Source organism: Enhydra lutris, unplaced genomic scaffold, assembly GCF_002288905.1.
Source record: "Enhydra lutris kenyoni isolate GAN:26980312 unplaced genomic scaffold, ASM228890v2 scaffoldscaffold1, whole genome shotgun sequence".
Classification (NCBI taxonomy): Eukaryota; Metazoa; Chordata; class Mammalia; order Carnivora; family Mustelidae; genus Enhydra; species Enhydra lutris.
The window spans coordinates 26,243,570-26,266,270 of NW_019154085.1; positions in this window are offsets into that span (position 1 = coordinate 26,243,570).

A 22,701-nucleotide genomic window follows, 5' to 3' on the forward strand; every position below is an offset into this window, starting at 1 on the left:
ACTTCAACACACAGAGGAATGACTGGGAAGATCTTGTTCAAAATGATTCCTGGGTCCAACCCCCAGAATTTCTAATTCAACAGGTTTGAGTAGAGGACTGGGGAATTTCCATTTCTAATAAGTTCCTGGGTGATGCTGGACATTACTAGTGACTTTGAGTAGCACTAGTGTAAATACGGAGTTCTTTAGTACTCATGAAACTTTTGAAGAATTGGAGAGTAATTTGGAGATTAAGAGGAGCTGAAAGAAGTATGCACAGATAATTACAAGTTAGTGTTAAATACTTCCAACCAAGAGCTGAACAACAGTGAGAAAGAAGAGATAGTCATACTTGGGGGTTCATGGTGATAATAGGATAAACAGTTGATGTTCTGCTGTACGTTTCCCAGTGTGGAAATGCAGATTGGCATATAGGTCTGAATATATCATTTAAGAGCTGCATAGAAGTCCTGACCATTTTTCTGTCATTTTACTTGATTGGTGATCCGAAAATTTCTAAGAATATCACAGGAAATGATTTTGTCCGGATACTCACTTCCTAAAAAAAAAGTAGTAGACCAGAAAACTAAAGATTCAGGAAACCTTTCAAGATATAATAAAATCCATGATTTAGAAATAAAAGCCTTAAACACATTTTTTTTTTAATTTTAAAAATTTTTATTTATTTATTTGACAAAGATCGCAAGTAGGCAGAGAGGCAGGCAGGGTGGAGGGGAGAGCAGGCTCTATCCCAGCACCATGGGACCATGACCTGAGCCAAAGGCAGAGGCTTTAACCCACTGAGTCACCCAGGCGCCCCTAAACACATTTTAAACAAAGATTTTAAGCCACCGTTATTAACCATCTCCCATAAGATAAAAGTGAACATTAATGAGATACATGGAAAAACAGAAGCTCACAGCAGAAAAATGGAAATTTTTAAAAAAAGAAGCAAAGGAAAATTTTAGAATGGAAGAAACATAACATCTGAACTAAACAATTCACTGGATAGGTTCGGTAGTATGATAGAGATGGAAACTTACAGATAAATCAATATAAATCATTTAATTTATTCAAATTATCCAAGAACAGCAGGAAAAAAAAAAACTTCAAAAAAATAAACAGCCTCAGAAATCTTTGAGAAAATATCTAACATTTGTGTCATGGCAGTCTCAATTAACAAAGAAAATGCTATTGATGCTGAAAAAATATTGAATAAATAATGACTAAAAATTTCCCAAATATGGTAAAAGGCATACATTTACAGATTTAAGAAGCCCAGCAAATCCCAAACAGGATAAATTCATAGAAAATCATGCCCAGACACATCAAATTCAAACTTTTGAAAATCAAAGATAAAGAAAAAAGCTATGAAAGCAGCCAGAGGGGAGAAAAATGATACATTACATATGGGGAAAACTATTTGAAAGATGGCTTATTTTTCATATCTAGAGACTTTGGAAGCCAGAAGAGAGTGCAACATCTTTATAGTGTTGAAAGAAAAGAATTGTCAACCCTGAAAATATTCTCAGGAATGAGGGCAAAATAAAGACCTTAGATGAAAGAGCACTAAGAATTCATCAGCAGCAGACATATTTAAAAAAATGCTGAAGGAACTTTGCCAGACTGAAGAAAAGTGATAACAAAGAGAAGTGTGGAACTTCAGGAATGAGATAAAAACATCTCAAACGGTAAATACCTTTGGGAAATATCTTAGGAATTTATATGGTTGCAAGGCTTATACACTTTACTGGAGATGGTAAAATACTAATTTTAAGTAAACTTTGGAAAGTTAGCCATATATATATATATTGCAATTTTTTGATCAACAAGTAAAAATTAATACAAAGTGATATTATCAAAAGGCCAATTAGTAAGTTGTAACGAAATACTAAAAATATTCATGTAATCTGAAAAAATTAGGAAAAGGGATACTGTAGAAAAAAAAAACAAAGGGTAGACTTAAATGCAACCATATCTATAATATATAAATGATTCCAACACCAATTAAAAGGCGCAGACTGATTGGATTTTTAAAAAAAGAGAAAACATTATTCTATTAGAAACACATTTTAAATATTATTATAATGATTCAAATAAGTTAAAAGTAAAAGGATGGAACAGGATATACGATATGAATGCTAACCAAAAGAAAGCTGGAAGGATTATAATATTTTTTAATTAATTAATCTATTTATTAGAGAAGGAGTACAAGGATGAAGAGGGAGAAGCAGACTCCCTGCTGAGCAGGGAGCTCACTGAGGGGCTGGACCCCAGGACCCTGAGATCATGACCACAGCCAAAGGCAGACGCTTAACCCACTGAGCCACCCAGGCGCCCTGTGGAGGTTCTATATTAATATCACAGTAGACTGCAGAATCAGAAATGCTTCAGGGATAAAGAGGAATATTAAATAACGAAAAAAATGGTCTATCACCAAGAAGACATAACAGTCCTAAACGTGTATGCAGTCCACGACAGAGCTTCACAATGCATACCAAAAAAATGGATAGAAATGCAAAGAGAAATAGACATGCCCACAAATATACCTGGAGACTTGAACACTCACTCTCAGCAATCAACAGAACAAGTATACTTAAAATCAGCAGTGTGCAGGAGACTCAACACCAAGTACCAGCTTGACCTAAATCACAGCTGCAAGCACTCTACCTAACAACAAAACAATACACATTTCTTTCACACATGAACCATTTGTTAAGATAGACCATATCATGGCCTTTATTTTTTTAAATTTAATTTTATTTTTCTTCAGTGTTCCAAGATTCATTATTTATGCACCTTACCCAGTGCTCCGTGTAGTACGTGCCCTTTTTTTTAAAAAAAGTTTTTATTTATTTATTTATTTATTTAACAGACAGAGATCACAAGTAGGCAGAGAGGCAGGAAGAGAGAGGGGGGGAAGCAGGTTCCCCGCTGAGCAGAGAGCCTGATGCAGGGCTTGATCCCAGGATCCTGGGATCATGACCTGAGCCGAAGGCACAGGCTTTAACCCACTGAGCCACCTGGGTGCCCCAATACGTGCCCTTTAAAACAAAACTTGACACATTTTTAATATTTAAGGTATGTTCTCCAACCATAATCAAAGCAAACTAGAAATAAAACAGAAATATATCTACAGATTTTTCAAATATTCAGAAATTTCTGAATTTAAAACCATGGGTTGAAGTAACCCATGAGTCAAAATGAAAGTTTCAAGGGACATTAACAAATATTTTGAACCGAGTGAAATTCAAAAACGTAAGAACTAAAACACTTAAGAATAAAATATAAGAGATTTTGGGCTAGGCAAAAAGTTCTTAAATACAACCCTAAAAACACATCACAGAAAAACATTGATAAAAATACCTTTATTTTTATTATAATAATCCACGTTAATTGTAGCTTTAATTGCGGGTTTCTTGAGCTCAGCATTATTCACATGTCAGGCGAGAGAATTCTCTATTGTGAAAGAGCAGCCCTAGATACCAGTAACCTGCACCTCTACGTCCCCAGCCCAGTTGTGACAACAAAAATGTCTCCAGGCATTGCCAACTGTTCTTCGTGGGGACAAAATCATCCCTCACCTCCAAAGCTAAAAACTATGGCTATAATTTATTTGTTTTAACTACTATATATCCTTTTCTTTCTACATGCCACATTTTGCATTGTCAAACTTAATTTTCACCAATCTGATGGATGTAAGATAACATCTCATTGGCATTTCTCTGATTAGTATTGAGAATATTTTTGTAGTTATTGTCTATTTTGATGATTTTCCTCTTCTATGAATCACCTGTTCATGTCCTTTTTCGAATCTTTTTTTAAGAAAGATTTTAGTTATTTTTTTGAGAGAGAGAGCATGAGCAGGGGGAGGGGCAGAGGGAGAAGCAGTTTCCCTGCTGAGAAGAGAGCCCCACCAGGGCTCAATCCCAGGACTCCCAGGACCCTGAGATCATGACCTGAGCTGAAGGCAGATGCTTAACCAACTGAGCCACCCAGGAACCCCTACCTGGAATCGATTCCTATGGATAGTAATGATTCTGTTGAATTTTGTTCTACGGAGACAACCACTTGTCCCAGTATCAGGCATTGAATAGTTTATCTTTTACCACAAATTAGCAAAGCCACTTTGTCATATATTTCTATTCTGCTCTATTAATATATTTTTCTCTGACAGTTACACAACATTGTAATTGCTCAACTTTTATAATAATTTTTTTTATATTGAGACAAGTTCCTTTTCTAATATACTCTTCTTCAAAATTGGCTTGAGTTTCATTATTTCATTGTTTCAGTATAAAATGTATATCATTTATCACATATTCTTTACAGAATTTTTATTGACAATGCACTGAATTCATAAATTAATTAGGGAAGAAAACAACATCTTTGTAATCTGATGTGTTCCTATGTTTTTTGTCTCTATTTATTACAGTCTCTGTAATTACCTCTTTTTTTTTCCCAAGGATTTTATTTATTTATTTGTCAGAGAGAGAGAGAAGCAGGCAGAGGGAGAAGCAGGCACCCAGCTATGTAGAGACCCGATGTGGGGCTCAATCCCAGGACCCTGGGACCATGACTTGAGCCGAAGGTAGACATTTAACCAACTGAGCCACCCAGGTGTCCCAGTAATTATCTTTAAATAAAGTTTTATAAACCTATTCATAAATGTCCAGCCCAAATTTTGTTACATTTGGCCATAAGTTGTTTGGGGTTTTGCAGCTATTGTAAATGTCAATTTTTAAAAATTAAAATTTCCCTATTTGTAACCAATATCAAAGAAGATAATGGTTGTTTGTATCTTGATATATCCCTGCAATGCTGTTGTTTACTGTAATTAGTCCAAAAAATTTGTCTGTAGTTCTTCATGGATTTTCTGCGTATGGCATCTGTGAATATTGTTGATTTTATTTCTTTCTTTCCATTACTTATAACTTGTTCTTCTTGCCTTACTCTGACAACTATGATTTCTTAACAATGTTGAACGGAAGTATTGACAGCAGCCATTCTTGTCTTACTGCTGAATTTAAAGGCAATATCTCTTACATTTTATTAATAAATATTATGTTTGTATTAGCATTAGGGAGATACCCTTTATCAAGTCAGAAATTTAGCCATACTTCAAGTTAAGTGATTTATTTATCCAGAGTATGAAATAGAATTTTTATTTTCTTTGTAATACTTCTCTCTCCACAGATTTATTTTTCTTTTAGATGCTATCAGCCTAGAATGCTAAACTCATTTGGAAGAAGAGAAAAGAGTAAACAGGATTTGACAGAATTAGAAGATGGGGTAGTCAGGTTGTTTATTGAAATTTAAAAAAATAATAATCTAAATTCATGAAGCCATTATATGCTCTTATTTGAAGAATAGGTTGAAAATGTTAAAGAAAAATTGGCATAACACCACACTTATTTAAAAAGCTATACTTTAATAACTACAGTTAAAATGAAAATAAACAGCTAAGAATTAGCCCTTCATTCTACATCTATGGTTCTCAAACTTAGAGATGCATGAAAATCGCCTTGGGGTTTAGAAAGAAATCCACACCCAGGTCCCACTGCAGTCTAATTAAGTCAGCCTCTGATAGGGTGGGTTGCATTTGGTCACAGAATAACTTCTGTTTATACAAGGTCTTGATAGTACCACTTCTTTCCTTTCCCACTCCTATATAAAGCTGAACTGTACAAGTTTGTTTTACTAAAAATTGAACAGAGGACATTTTTAACCTTTACCCTTTTTATCTCAGTAGTGCCCAGATAGGGGAATGTGTGTTCCTTAGGACACAGTCACCCCTAGGAAAACCTGCAGCTTCACTTACTTACATCTGAGAACCCCAAGCAGGATCACAGGCTTGCTGCTGTGGTAGCTTCTCAGCACGCATGCGCGCGTCCGTGGGGCTCACCTCCACATACGTGAGACAATGCTGTGTGACTAGCCCCCTTTTCATTCCCACCTCCTTCCTCCCCTGTCCTCTTCTGCTTGACTTCCATCCAGTGACTCATGTTTTAAGGGAAATTAGAAAAAGCTTCTATTTCCAGAAAGGGCTGAAGTTGTAAGTTTATATGAAAGACAGCATGTCAGCAGTGTTGCCAAAAAAAATTAATAAATCAAAATAACAGATGGGTGAGCCAAAAATGAAAAAAAAAAAAAAATAGAACTCTTGGGTGTCATGCAAAACTTATGGAATGTCTGAGGTTTTTCTTGCAGCCTCCTTTTTAAGTTTTGGTTTCCTGTAGGATATCTCTCTGGCTTTTCAGCGTTCTTGTAACTTCCTTTCTCGACTTCCAGATTTCTTTTTAAAATATACCCGATGGCTCGCGGTGATCACTTCCTTTCTTCACAGAAACATGTCAGCACTCAAATTCAAACATTTAAAAAAGTGTTCAGAAACCATAAGGACCTACAATTCTGTGAGAAAGAAATCCGAAGGACTGTGAGCCACAAATAACATCAAGAAAAGGGAGGGAGGAGGAACTGAGCTCACATGTTAAGTAAGATAAACGCAACATGAAGACAGGAATAAAATTAATCTGAATTCTTAGAAACTAGTCAGCTGAACAATAGGTGGTTTTTTCGAATAGACCAAAGGACGAAGACTTTCATTCTGATATACAACTTATTTTGTTCTGACACTTGACATCTATTTTCTCTGAATATGAGATAAACGCTATAAAAAGTGGTTTTTGATTATGCAAGAATAGGTGTTTGCCTTTTCCGGTCAAAGCTAAGGAGAGATATTGCTCCTTCATTAAATAGATCTCCCAGCTCCACAGAAAGGAACTTTAAAAAGGAAAACCAAAGATGTAAGAAGTGAACATTAAAATTCATTTAGTTCAATGTTTCCAAAAGCTGGGAGAAAAAAATATATTAGGTAAACGTTTTTTATGCAGATGTGATAAAAACTGAAAGACTATCAATGATCCAGTGTTAAGTCTAATCTCTTGGATCTTTCCAAGGTCCAGGTGGGTCAAATGCCTTTCCCAAGACTTGGTTCTCCGTGTTTGATTCTGTGCTTAGCAATTGTTCTTTAAAATACTGGGTAGAGTAGATATGTCTGTCCTCCATTAATACAACATGGGCCATTGGATTCTTTTATCACTGACAGAAGTTAGCTAAGAACAATAATCTGGAAATTCCTGAATTCACTTTCATAAAGTATATCAGAATCATCAATGGAAATTAAGGCCCTTTGCATTTTGTGGGCCATAAATAGTCAGAAAAATTGGGGAAATTGATGTTTCTGAAAGAAATGGCTGATGATCTCTTTTAAAATACATTTTTAATATGATTAAGTACCTTTTAAAATTGGTAAGATAATTCTAAAGTAAAATACTCCAGTGCTTAAACTACGTGAAGATCATATCTAAAATCTAAATAAATGTTCAGTCATTCCAATAGGAGCACATCATAAAGAAAATAGCAGATTGGTTAAATGTGTTCTTTATTCATGGTTTACTCACTGAAACATTGTTCATTGTTTTCTTACCGAGCCTTACTGTCTACATATTTCTTTTTAATTTTTTCTTTTTATGTTTCCCATGCTCACAATTCAGACAAAATACCCATTGAAGCAGACAGAAAAATGATACAAATATTTCAGAGCTCTTTGGGGGATTCAGATACGTTTTTACAATAAAACCTTGATTATTCCAAGAGCACAGAAGTGTCTGAAGGCTGACAGCAGGAAGAGGGGCAGGCTAGTAGGAAAGTGGTAAAGGAGATTTGAGCCTTGTAGGTTTAATGTAGTAAACCTTTGGTCTTGGAACCCGGGGCCTGCACCAAGCCAGAAAAATGACAGACAGCCCTGGACATGGCTATAGTGGTGGGGGGAGGTGGGGAGGCACTTGGAAAAGACGTGCAAGGTTGTGTTTTCCTGATAAATTAGGATGACATAGACAGTACCATAGGGCTTGCTTCATTATATGATTGTGAAATTTGGACTCAAATAGAGTGAGGCAAACCCACAAGTTAAAGTGTTTTTAAAGTGGCTTAATAATCACTTTGAAAACAGAACAGAACACCCTTTCAGCAGCATTACTGGGACTTTGATCAACAAATATCCAAGGGACACAGCCAACCTTTTGTGAACAAATACACAGAATTGGGGCCAGGGTGGGCTTGGAATGTACTACCCCTAGAACGATGCCTTTCCTCTTCTTCTTTTTCTTCTTCTTCTTCTTTCTTTCTTTCTTTATTTGATTTATTTAGTTATTTGAGACAGACAGAGAGAGCAAGCAGGAGCAAGGACAGAGGGAGACAAGCAGACTCCTCGCTGACTGGGGAGCCTCCTGTGGGGCTCGATCCCAGGACCCGGAGATCATGACCTAAGCTAAAATCAAGAGCCAAATGCTTCAGCATAACCAGCTGAGCCACCCAGGCACCCCACTTTTCTTCTTTAATTATGAAATCTGGTGGTAGTGTCTTGTGATATGTTTTTCAGAGATTCTGTAGGAAACTCACCCTCAGTGAAGGATTTATTAAGGGTTACAGAAGATAACACAAAGCTATTCAATTTCTTTCTTTTTTTTTTTTAAGATTTTTATTTATTTATTTGACACAGAGAGAGAGAGAGATCACAAGTAGGCAGAGAGGCAGGCAGAGAGAGAGGGGGAGGCAGGCTCCCCACTGAGCAGAGAGCCCAATGTGGGGCTTGATCCCAGGACCCTGAGACCATGACCCAAGCCGAAGGCAGAGGCTCAAGCCATTGAGCCACCCAGGCGCCCCTTCAATTTCTTTCTTAAAAATCAAAGGTATTAATTTTTTAAGATTTTCCCCATTTGTTTCCTCATTTAAGAATCAGCTGCCAAAAGTGCCAACACCATCCCCCTACCCATATCCCCCAGGGATATGACCAATTAAAATAGATTTTTCTTCTCAATTTTCATCTTCTGGGTTCCTTGATGACCTGATTTCATATCATTTCATGCTGCAGAGATAAGGGTGATGGGGTACAAATCTGGGTTCTCTAAGGAGTAAGGGATGTGAGAATTGAGGAAGAGGAGAAGCAAGAGAAAGAAGGAGACCACAGTCCATCTTGCAGTTGGTACGTTTCCCAAACTTTCCTCATACAGTCCATAAGTTTTATCCACATAATAAGTTCATCTTACACCTATCATTTGGAACAGACCATGGGCACTCTTATGTAGAGCCCAGACCATGGCTAGAGAACAATTCATTTATCACAGTATCACATAACTTCAAATGATTCCCCCAGAGGCCACCAGCTGTGCTGGGATCCCAGCTCCTCCTCTGAATTTCTTCAGCAATTAATTTCTAGCACCTTTCCAACAACTATTCACACACTCATCATATATTCAAAACATAGGATTTTTTTTTTTTTTTTTTTGGTACCTCCCACAGAAAAGACCCTATTCTGGCATTGGGAGTGCAGCATTGAACAATACAAAGTCATTGATTTCAAGACTGTTTACATTTCAAGGGGGGAACTGTTCATTATCACAGTACAGTATCTCATAAAGTTGTAATATAGCAAGTGGAAGTGTTCTGGCCAAGACTGGGACCTCAGCCTACAATGAGCCACTTGAATTGTGATGAATTAATGTGTAGTAAGTAATTAATTCATTAATTAATGCTTACTACGCATTAATTCCTCATGTGAAGCACTTAGCATGTGCCAGGCATTGTGGAAAGTAATATACATTTTCCTTCCTCTTTGGTTGGGAAGTTGAGCTGGATGTGTTCTAAAATATCTATTAAAACCTGGATTATATGGTTGGCTGCTTTAGCTTATGGTGGACCTTCTGCAAAATTTTGCATAGAAATCACTTAAAGGTGTGAAAAAGGAAGATACCTGTATTTAAGAAGTCTCTTGGAATGACTTGAATTTGTTGGGGAAGAAGATTTTCCAGTAAATCATGTAATATAGTGAAAGATCTAGACCTACATTCAAATCACAGTTTTTCCATTCACCTGTCTGAGTTTCCTCAGTAAACTGGGGTTAATTCATTGCTGTCAGTATTATTATGAAGATTAAGTTTATTTATTTAACAAACATTTGTGACACGCCTACTGCATCCTCCTAGGCATGTGCTCCTTGCTACTGAGAATGTAGTAATTAACAAGACACATAAAATCACTGCCCCTATGAGGTGCCTTAGCTCCTTGCTCTTTTCTTTGTCTTCTCTTTCGGAGGAGGTCATCTGGTGATCTACAAATAGAAGACAGGGTCCATTTTTGCCTGTGACCTTCTGACTTTCCCCAGGTAACTCCTGATAATCTCAGACCCAGCTCTGAGTCAGGTGGAGGGCAGAGGGGGAAGCTCAGGTTCCAGCCAAACCTGTTCCCTGGAGTGCCAGTCTTTGGGACAGGGTTCTAGAATGCAGCCAAATGGTCAAAACATCGCCTTATGTTTAAAACATTCTCTGTAAGTATATTACAAATTTATTTGCAAATATAGAACAATGTGCCTTTGGTTTAAAAATCTTTAATACTCAGGGCGCCTGGGTGACTCGGTTAAGAGTCAGACTCTTGATTTCAGCTCAGGTCATATCTCAGGGTCATGGGATCAAGCCCTAAGCATGGGGCTCTATGTTCTTCCCCTCTCCCTCTGCCCCTCCTCCTGTGCTTAGACACACACTTGATCTCTCTCAAATAAATAAATTAATCTCTAAAAGAAAGAAGGAAGGAAAGAAAGACCCTAAATATTCAAGTCAATAGACTCTACTTCCACTCTATTCTTTCTCAGCACACTGACAGTACTATTCTAACCACTAAATATCAGTCACTATCTTATCTATCTTTAAGAAAATCTTAAGCATAAGAAAAAAGTTCATTCATGGGGTGAGTTAACTTTTTTTTTTTAAATGAACCAGGACATACATAAATCTTGAAAAATATAAATGAAAAAAACACAAATGTAGTTTGACTCTCTGATGAGAGAAACCTACCGCAGTAGTCTATGAAACACACCGAGGGGATGACAATAAGAAGGATGCAGTGCATATTGCTTAATGGCTCTTGAAATTAATGAACACCAGATACATTGCTGCCTTTGTTTTGTTTTGTTTTGTTTTGCCTTTCAAGTTCTTTATTTACCACTCCACACCCTCCGTGTTAGCAGAATTAGTGCTATGGAAAAATGATTTGCTGAATTCTCTGCAACTTTTTAGCATGCCTAGAAACATGAATGTAATAAAAATTAAGTTTAAAAAGGAAGAAAGGGGTGGGGGTAGGGGACTAAGCGAAATCCATTGTAATCCTTTCTGCAGTTTATCTAAAGATATAATCAGCTCTCAGAAAGGAAATTCTGTTCTTCCCAACTTCTTGGGTCAGGAAAATGTCTACTGCTACCTTTAATAGAACTGAGAGGTCCTATGGGTCAGTGGAGGGAACTGGAAATGGAGAGCTAAGTAGATGATCTGACCTTCTTGTGAAATGACTAATTTGAATACAATGAAGTTAAACAGCTGCAGATAGTTTCCTGGTTGTTAGCTTTTATCAGTTTTTATATCTAGGTTGGAGGCGGGTGTGATTTAGAAATCTGATAGACCTTTGAACTGTATTATTTCACCTTTTAGGTTAAGGATTGACTCTGACAGCTTTGGGTTGGAAAGCACAGGATTCTACGGTGGGAGTTGGGTTTTGCTGTTTTGCTTTACTTTATTTTATTTTTAAAGTGACTAAGGAAAAGTGAATCAGCTGTATTTTCTGTTTGTTCAAGTTTCAAAGTGCTGTTTCAGGGAAAAGTGTTTTTGTTTTACATGGAATTCTGGGTCTTTTTCAGCGGGAATGAATCAAAGGGAGTCAGACAAATGTGAGTTGACTTTTTTTAAAGGAAACAGACAAGAATCTGGTGTCAAATGTTTTTGCCCAGAATTCCATATTGATGATAACTGAAGCTGCTTTCTAGAATTCACAGGAAGTAATTATGACCAGATTTGTTTTTGTGGTATTCACATTCCATCCCATTTCCCCACTACTCACCCACCCGTCCAACCTCTCCATCTTCACGGACGTCATTTCTTTTTTTCCCAGGGATAACCACACAGAATAATAATAGACTCAGGAACATCAAAACAGTCAAAGTGGTCTTTCTGAAAGCAGGGTCCTCTATTATTCTCCTTCACTACCAAATAGTGTTTTTCTTATGTTGAGATCTTGAGAATCCATATTCTTAAACACTGAGCCAAAAATAATGGACTTGTCTTTTGTTATGTGAGACCTTGCCCTTTGACCTCAGTTACCCAAGCAAATACTGAGCAATAATCTTGTTGGCCTCTTAGAGAAAGATGGTGGACACAAGGAATTGTCCCTCCACCTTGAGGATCTTTTACTTCTTCCCCGTGGGTTTTAAAGTTAATTAGAGCAGTATGCAAACATGTTGTGGGTTAATGCAATTACCAAAACTATTACATTAACAATAGAAAAGAATTTATAATTCATAATCATTTCCATTTTTCATGTTGCAAATTTCAGGGCTTGGGAAAAATATTTGCATAAATTTTTTCCTGTAATCTAAAATATCCTATTTGAGCATATTTGAACATGTATAACTATTATGTATCACTGACCCCAACAATCTCTCTCCTTTCTCTGAAACTCCCCTCACACTCTGCCTCCAGGTCAGCTCACGGAGCTTCTCTTATTTTTCTTGTCCTTTTCACCTCGTAAATATAATTGTTTCCTTCTCACACCAGTTCTCTGTTCTTCCAGTGTCTATGCAGCTATGAATCCCTAATCTCATTCTACAGTGTCAGGAACCCATCAAGTAGGTAAAGGTGGAATTTCACCATTTCAAGGAAAGGACAGAAATGATGACTACTTGTGCAACTATATGTATAAAATATATATGTATATGTGTATTGCCCATCCTCGTCCCAAATTAAAGTGAGGTAGTTATCTGAACTCTGGACTAATAAAATATGAAAGAGATGCATGAAATTTTTATCCAAAGTGAACACAATTTTCATGGACTTTACACTCCATGGCTAAGGTATGTTCCATCCACACTTTTATAACTGCACCATGGTGAAGTAAGAAGAAGGTAAGAATCAACGTAACCAACTCTTCCATTCAATGCTCTGCCTTCTCTTTGCTTTTAAAGCATCCAAAAGATGCCAACCTCTATTTAATATTATTGTTGTTCTAGTGGCTTTCTAAAATCACAGAAATGGTTAAAAGTCTTGAAAGAGTAGAGATAAGTGGTTCATCAACTTCTGACATTTACAATGTTCTCCCACATATGCTTTATGCTTTGAAATATTTGTCTTAAAAAACAACTGCTTTACCACCGCAAACCTGTTAAAACGGCCAAAATCTGGAACACTGAGAGCACAAATGCAGTGATCATGTGGAGCACCAGGAACTTGAATTCACTGCTGGGAGAAATGCAAAATGGCATAGCCACTTTGTAGGACAGTTTGGCAGTTTCATACAAAATTAAATATATTCTTACCATATGATGCAATAGTCATGCTCTTTGGTATTTACCCAAAAGAGCTGAAAACATGTGTCCCCACAAAACCTTGCACACATATGTTCATAACAGCTTCATTCATAACTGCCAAAACAGAGAAGCAACCAAGATGCCTTTCAGTAGGTGAATGGATACCTAAATTGTGATACACCAGACAATGGAATGCTATTCAGATATTAAAAGACATGAGCTATGGAGCCATGAAAAGATGGAAGGGAAACTTAAATACATATTATTAAGTAGAAGAAGCCAATCTCAAAAAGGCCACATACTGGATAATTCCAATGATATGACATTCTGGAAAAGGCAAAACTATGGAGACAGTAAAAATATCAGTGATTGACAGGGGCTGGGGGAGAGGGGGAGAAACATAGGTAGAACATAGAGGATTTTTAGAGCAGTGAAATTACTCTATAGGGTGCTAGAATAATGGATATGTCAGTTTACATTTGTTCAAACCCATAGAATGTACAACACCAACACTGAAGCCAGTATGAGTTATGGAATCAGGGTGATTATGATGTGTCAATGTAGGTTCATCAATTGTCACTCTGTTGGGTGCTGCTGATAGTAGGGGAATTTATACATGTATGGGAGCAGGGAGTATAGTAGAAATCTCTGTCTTCACCTCAATTTTGCTGTAAATCTTCAACTGCTATGAGAAAATAAAGTCTTAATAAAAAAGTTTTTAATATGCTTGTTTTTATTTTATTTTATTTTTTTTAAAGATTTTATTTATTTATTTGACAGAGATCACAAGTAGGCAGAGAGGCAAGCAGAGAGAGGAGGGAAGCAGGCTCCCTGCTGAGCAGAGACCCCAATGCGGGGCTCAATCCCAGGACCCTGAGAGCATGACCTGAGCCAAAGGTAGAGGCTTAACCCACTGAGCCACCCAGGCGCCCCGCCTGTTTTTATTATAATAAAATCATTTTCTTATTTTTACTCAACATGAGATACCAGTCTTACTGTTAAAAACAAATTACTTTCTCTTAGTTACACTGTGAGTGATTTTGATGGCATTAATAATAGAAATGGAAGAATTTTTTTTTTTAAAAAAGCAGTTCCCCAACTCTCATACTAGCCTTCTGAGATATCAAGGTTTTGGGATCCCAGCTTGTCACCAGATTGAATAGCTTCTTAAGTTTTTGGGAAATTATGTGATTCTTTTCCGTAAAACCCTCCTTCTCCTAGAAAATAATATTTATACTATTGGTAACAGCAATAATAAGAAAACACAAATATTTTAATGGAAATAGGTAAATCTTCAAAAGAGAGAGTGAACATTGAATCTACTCTACAATAACATTCTCAAATAAGATATTTTCCTCTGAGGGGCACCTGGGTGATACAGTCTACTTAGCGTTCAATTCTTGGTTTCAGCTCAGGTCTGATTTCAGGGTTGTGACATCAAGCCCAGTGTGAAGCTCCATGCTCAGTGCAGAGTCTGCTTGAGTCTCTCTCCCTCTTCGTTTGTCCCTTCTCCCTGTGCTCTCTCTCTCAATTTCTCTCATTGAAATAAATAATTTTTTTTTTAAAGATATTTTCCTCTGAGAATGGGGTTTACTCAAGACTGGATGAGAGAAAGCCTTCAAGGTTTTGGTGGAATCTGCCTATATTGAGAATTGTGTTAGGTAAGATTAGGTTTGGTTGCATGTGACAGAAAACCATAGTTAAACTATATGGGTTTAAAATTTATCTTCCTTAGAAGAAAACTTAGAGATGGTATGTTGCCCTGGGTGTTAGGGAATAAGACTTCTTTTAACCAGTAGCCCAGCAGTGCCTTGCCTACTTTTTAGTCAGAAGAAGAAAGAAGTACAAAAAAGGGGCATGTTATTTAAGGATGCTTTTCATCATTTGAAAATAACACTTTCACTGGCCAAACAGGTCAGAACTTGGTAACTGGCCACATTTAGCTGGAAGGGAGGCTGGTAATAGCACAATCTGAGCCAAAGGCGGACACTTAACCGACTGAGCCAGCCAGATGTCCCTCAACTCACCCTTCTAAGAAAAGATTAGAACATGGATTTATTTAACCATAGCAATATCTCAAATATTCATAAAGAATAAGGTGATCCACATGAAATTACTAAAAATCAGAGCACTAGTCAAAAATAAGGCATTACTACTCTTTGAGGTGATAATTAAGATTAGAGCAATATTAAATATCCAAAAAAGGTAAATCCATGTAGAAAGGAAGCTAATTAGGGGTTGTCTGTGCAGAGAGGGAATGGAGAGTTACTTGTTACTGGGACTCCTTTTGGAGTGATGGAAATGTTTCAGGACCAGATAGAGGTGTTGGAAGCACATTTGAACTTATTAAATACCATTGAATTTTATAGTTTAAAACGGTTAGTTTTATGTTATGTGAATTTTTACCTCAACCTAAAAAATAAGTGAGGGCAACATGTACCTATCATATTTTAGAATGTCTTTTATATAAAATGTGTGATGTAGATATACAAATAAAGAAGGATTGATGCCAGAAGGACCAGCTGTCCAAAACCACTCATTCCCAAACATTTCAAATTGCCGTGGTTTAATATGGCACCATCAAACTCAAAACAAGAGAGGTTATACATGGACATATAATGTGACAGAGGAATTTTCAGACTTAAGAGCTCAAATATCTAACTAGAGTTAAATTGGTACAATGTGACCCAGAAAAGTGAGAAGAAGCTGACAAAACAAAACAATTAGTTTAAATATCAAGAGATGTTGCCTAATGGTGAAGTCGACTATATTCTGAAAAGAGCTGCCAAAGGAAGTTATCCAAATCCCATAATTTGGGTCATTAAAAATGGATCTGAAAAAAAGAAAAAGGATCTGGAGTGAGGGCTGGAAAAACTCTTGAACACTAATTTTATACTGGCGAGGGTGGGATGCAATGACATAATGGGTGTTTTAGTTTCTAGATCCAATCTCCAATGGCTCTGGCTTTCTTATGGCTTGTACATAAAAGCTTAGATTTGTTTAAGTCCTTTCTACTAAGGAATTTCTTTAGGGGAGGATTTGAAACATGGAAGATAAAAGACATTTCAGAGAAAAAACAACAACAGCCTTGGATTCAGCTGCTGAGACAAGTCAAATTTTATGGCTGTGACATAGACCTTTTTTTTTAAGCCTTGGTCTCAACATAAATGGATTTTATGTTTTAACTTGTTCCTCTGATCATTTTTAATAAAAAATCCAAATAATGATGTTATATAGAATGAATGACATTTCAGGTCACATAAACATATGAAGTCACCAGCTCCCCTCCATGGAAAGGAGCAGAAGATCCTGCCTGGATAAACACACTGAAGGCAAAGAAGGATAAAAAAATATGGGAAGAATGAGTCCCTGCACCCACCTTCTCCCAGCCCTCAGAAAACTGAGCTCAGAAGGTGGTCTCAAGAAAAGGGAGAAAAGAGTATTTTGTATCGCTTCCTCATTTAGACACTTCTTTGCTGGCTTTTCAAGATAGTAATCAATCAGGAAACAGTGAAGCCCTTTAACTTTTCCTAGAAATTCTTGGGATAGGAAGTAGGCTACATTTTTACACTGGCAAGGAGGACTAGTTGGGATAATAGTAAGAGCTAACATTTCCTGACTAATTTCTGAGTCTGAGAGACATTGCTTAAGTAAGTTGCCCAAAGTTGTAAGACCCAGTAACCTACCTATGATTCCAGACTAAGCACCTATTTAGGTTGGGAACCATCCACTAGGCATTCCTGCTTCCTGGAACACAGAGGACACATAGCCAAATCAAGAGGATCAGAGAAGGGTTCCTGGTGAATGTTACACCTGATACGAACCTTGTAGAATAAGAAGCAGTTGAATGGGTGAAGGAGTGGTAGAAATCTGGCCAGAATGGAACAACATGAGGAAAAGTTTCAAGCTACTCAATAACGTGGTAAATTCAGATAATTTCAGGGTATGCCATGTTTTAGACTTTGAGACCAAATAATTGAGTTTGGAGGTATAGAGAAGAGTCAGATCACAGACAACTTTATGTTGCATGATGAAGCTTGCATTTTATCCTAGAGAGAGAAGACACTAGTGAATTATTTTAAGCAGAAGAAATTAAAAAGGTTTTAGATAGATACCTTTGATGACAGTCTAGAGAATGTGAGGTTGGGAAGACACAAGATTGGATTTAAGAAGAATTAGTTGTGGGTTATTGTGAGAGTTTAGGTGAAAAAAGTCAAGACTGTGAATTATGGCACTGGAGAGGTAGGAACACATTCAAGGAATATTTGGGAGATGATTCAGTAAGATTCAGTGATGCAGGGGATGAGCAAAGGTAAAGTCAAGTTTCTAAAGGTGGGAACTTGGATGATACAGCAAAAGATGGGGTGCTGTGGTACTGTGGGTTCTGAGGAGTATGGAACTATAACTGTTTAGCAAGCTCAGAGTCTACAAGTTTGAAACTCAAGGAAAAGAAAAGTTCAGGGCTAGAGACACAGATCTGCAAGTCATCCCTCCATCCATTTGCTCCCTGAACATTCACTGAAAAAAACAGGTTGCAATTTCAAGGGGAAGGAAGACCTTAGAAGTTAGGATAATGAATTTTGACTTAATAGTCAGCAAAGAATGAACGATGGGATTAAGCAGGAGAAAAATACGTTCAGACTCATATTTTAGAAAGATCACTTTGACAAATATATGGAGACAGTTAGCTAAATATGGAGAATAGAGACCAGGGAAAGTCCACTGAATAATATGAGTGCTCATAATATGAACTAATCATATGAACTCTAGGCGGGACCTTCAGCAATCATCTAACTTACGGGGTAGGCAGAGGAGGGGAAGTCCACAGGGAGGACCAAGCCAGAAAGATTGAGAGAAGTGGCGCTATCATGGGCATCTAGGGAGGAGGGAACCAAGAAGGACAGAGTAGTTAACAAATCAAATAAATGTACTGAGGGGCCAGTGAGACAGACACTGTCCATGTCTGTGGAGCCTAACAGTAAAGATTTCCTGGACAGCTTTTGCCAAGCTACAGTGAATGCAGGGGTGAACTATGAACAAGAAAATACATAATAACTGCTCTTTAAAGACACTTAGTGTCTTTAACAGAACACAGAGATGGAGAACCAAAGGATATTTTCCTCAGGATGGGGGAGAATATTTATAGGCTGAGAAAAAAGTTGCATGAAACAGTAACTAAAGATAAGGAAGAGTGATAAGGAGGCAGGAGAAGAGATTGCCCTTGAACAGGATGATTCTTTTTATGGCATCTTTTTAAGCCTAAATTACATATTCTCTTTTCAGTATAAAAAATGTGTATCTTTAGTGTATTATTCAAGTTAAAGGGTTTCAGCATGGATATATATTCACATGGATATATCACAGACTGGTCCTTGTTTTGGACAATAAATTCCAAATCTCCATCTTTACAGTTTTCCTCTGTACTTGCTAAGTATTTGTGGCCTCCTTTGTTTAGAAGTGTTTGTGGGCTTGATGGATATGTTGCTTATCCTCCTTTAAGACTTCTTCCTTCCCAAAGTCACTCCAAATCCTAGTCACTCTGTTCTACTACAGTCTACTTTCTGCTTCTCAAAACACTGTTTTATGTTAACTTTCCTCTGTTGTTTCTAGTTTATGGTAAGTGTGAAAAAATGCTGGTACTGGTTGCCCAGGGTCATGGAAGAATTTCTTAAGAGAAAAGCAGTCAAAGAGGGAGACCCATGGCTTCCTCTAAGGCTCCACAAACTTCTATTGTGAAGATAAAGGGTCTTCGGAGTACAAGGGACTGGGTTTCCTGTATGTCCTGAAGCACCTGAATGTGGTAACAGTTGACGTGGGGAGACATGAAGATCCCACAGCCACTTTTATTAGTGAGGTGGAGAGTCATTTTGCTCATAGAAAAGGAGATATGCTCAGAAGTAGTGTGGGATGTGAAAGGAAATGAAAGGAAAGAGGTAAAAAAGATCTTTTAAAGAAGGGTCATTGTGTGATGTGAACTCAATTCATAGGGGTCTTAAGGAGATGCAAAATCTACTGAAATTATTTTTGTTTCTTCTTGCTTCCTTGAAAGTATGATTGTGATTGTTACATTAATATGAGACTTGGCTACAGGTAACCTTGGGATTATTTGGGTTTTACCTGGTAAAATTAAAAGAGGTAATTTGTCTTTTTTTCCTTTCTTAAAAAAAATATTTTATGGGTAGGTAAGTTGTAAGATATGATAGGGTCTCAACAATGGCCATCATGAAAGTTGGAAATGTAAGAACAAATAGACCAAGCCTAAGGGGATTTTCTGAGCTCCTGTGTTCTCTTCAGGAACAGTGATGAACAACACAAATTAAACTCAAGTGTACTGAAAAACACTTCCAAACACTAATGAAAGAAGTCAAAAAGCACTTAAAGAAGTCAAGATGAATACTATGTTCATCAATTGGAACATTCATCACAGTGAACATGAAAAATTAATCTATAGAATCAATGCAATTCCAAGCAAACTACCAATAGGATATTCTATAGATATAGATAAGCTGATTCTAAAATACATGTGGAAAAGAAAAGGAACAGAGATAGTCAAAATAATTTTGAAAAAGAAGAATAAAGAATTTGGAAGACTTGTAAGTAAGCTGAATAATTGTATAGTAAGCTGAGTTCAGCTTACTATAAACCTACAGCAGTCAGAGGGATGTGGTATTAGGAAAGGGACAGACACATCCATCAGTGGAACAGAATATGAAGTCCAGAAATGACCTATATAAAAATGTCAAGTGATTTTTCATAATAGTGTAAAAACACTTTTTTGGAAATATGATAGTCTTCTTAACAAATAGCGTTGGAACAGTTGGGACATTCTTATGTAAAAATAGGCCTTGCCTTAAACTTCATCCCTTATAAGATATTAACTCTTAATAGATCATAGATCTAAATATAAAACATAAAACTAAAACTTTTAGAAGAAAACATAGGAGTAAATCTTCATCTGATTCTTGACTTTGGCTCAGGTCATGATCTCGGGTCATGATCTCAGGATTGTGAGATCGAGCTCCGTGTGAGGATCTGTGCTCAGTGGGGAGTCTACTTGGGATTCTCTCTCTCTCTGCCGTGCCCTACCCACATTTACACACACACACTCTCTCTCTCTCTCTCTCAAATAAATAAATATTAAAATTTTAAAAATTCATAGATCTATACAGCTCCAGAGTTTATTGTATTCTATGTTAATTTAAAAATTAAAATTTTGGGGAAAAATTATGTTAGCCAGTATTACTGGGCATTTGCACATGAAATATTTTTCAAAATATCAAAATTATCATATTATTGGAAATAATAATACACCTGTTATAACTTCTGAAGTTCTAAATGAATGATTTAGAACTTGTGTATGGTCCCAACATATTTGAAGCTGTATGAATTCTTATATTTAGGAAAGGGAATATAGTTCTCAAACATTTGTCAATTCCATTAGCTATAATTTGAAGATAAGAAGATATCTACTTCCCAAAGTTTATGAAAATTTAATGAGGTAATACATATAAAGGGCCTGGTAAGGCCTGATATATAGTAAGTACTCATTTATTGTAAGGGACTATAATTATTGTGTTGTTGGTGGTGCTATATAATGCTTATTATATTGTACTGGCTTTCTGCTTGTCTGTCTCCCCAACTAGACTATCATCCTTATATTTCCAGCACAAAGTATAATGCTAGACAAATAGTAAGTATTCAGTAACAGTGGGTTGAACCAAACGAGTGATTAAAGCAAAGAAATAAATCACATAACTTTTAGGTGGTTAAGAAATAGTTGATGAGCAGAAAAAAGCAAGATTTAACCACAGATGGGAATGGAGTGGGGCTGAAAGTCATGAGATATTCCAAAAGTGGTTTCCAATGTCCTGTTTTGTTTGTTGTTTTGATGTTTTGTTTTGATTTGGTTTTGGCAAAGACCATCCTTCGTGCAAATAAAATCTTACTCAGAAGCTTAAACAAATAAAACATAATACACACCCAGATACACACCGTGCGCGTGCACGGGCGTGCGCGTGCACACACACACTCACACACACACTTCTCTGACTAAGGAGATCTGCAGGGACAAAGATGACTCGAGGACTCACTTTGGAAAGCCCAGAAAAGACACCTTTCAAAGGGAATTTGTTCTTAAATTGCACAGACCAAATTCTAAAGAGTGAGAGCGTAAGGAAGTGTGTGCTTCCTGCATGACATAAAACAAAAGCATTCTTGGCGAAGAAGGGAGAGACCACTCAACCCACCGTTCAACTATGTCACATACTGTATAAAATTCTGTGCTTCCCAGAAGGAGAGAAAGGAGTGAATCAATAAATTGGAAGTTATAACCTTAGGATACTTTCTACTGGAGTTAACAGAAGACTGCACTAGAAATGGCTAAAGAGTTGGCAATTATTTGCTATATATAAAGAAGACCAAAGAGAGGGCAACGCCAGGATGAATCGGTGACTAACCGCCCTTGTCAGGGACCCAGGTGCTTCCTCTCTCTCTTGCTCTTCCCATCTTCTGCAAGAGCTCACTTGGTGGTTATAAGATGATTCTATAATCCCAAGAGTTGCCTGCAAAAATGACTGCATTCAGTGAAGAATAGGAGTGTTTTCCTCTACTAGACCTTTCTGGAAGAGGGTGACTTTGGAAGAGTCGAGAAGAAGTTCTATGACTCCTACCATCAAGAAAAAAAATAAAGAACTTAAGTCCAGCTAAGCTTCCAGCTGCCAGTTTTCTAGCGAATCAGGAATGCCCAGGACACCAAGACTTAAATCTCTCACCGTCCTGTCTGTAAGGATTATCCGTCAGGGTCTCAGTAGCAAACAGATGGTACACTCAAATTAGGATTACCTGAGAAGAGTTTAATTAAACAACCATTTTACACGGTGTGGGCAGCATGTGGGGAAGGCACAGAATATAGTTCATACCTCAGGTTTTCCCCAATCCCTCCAGCTTCCCCACACACACACTTGAGAGCAGGGAGGAGGGAAGGGAACAGATCTAGAACCTGGAAAGAAAGAGTCACATGGAGTGAGTTTTTCTGTAAAGGGCCAGAGAGTAAATATTTCAGCCTTTGCAGGCTTTTACCACCTGCAGATGGTAGCCGGGGGCTTGTTCGAACATCCCTTCTTCAAAAAAAGGAAAGAAAATGGCATAGGATCGATCTCAGAGGTATCTGTTCCTCTGCATGTGAGAGCTTTCAGGGCAACACATTGTTATAGATGCCACAGGACCTACTATGGTGTCTTGCTACTTGCTACTGATGGCATGCTATCAGTATTTTTGGAATAAAAGAATGAATTTTGCCAGTGACATTTTTTTTT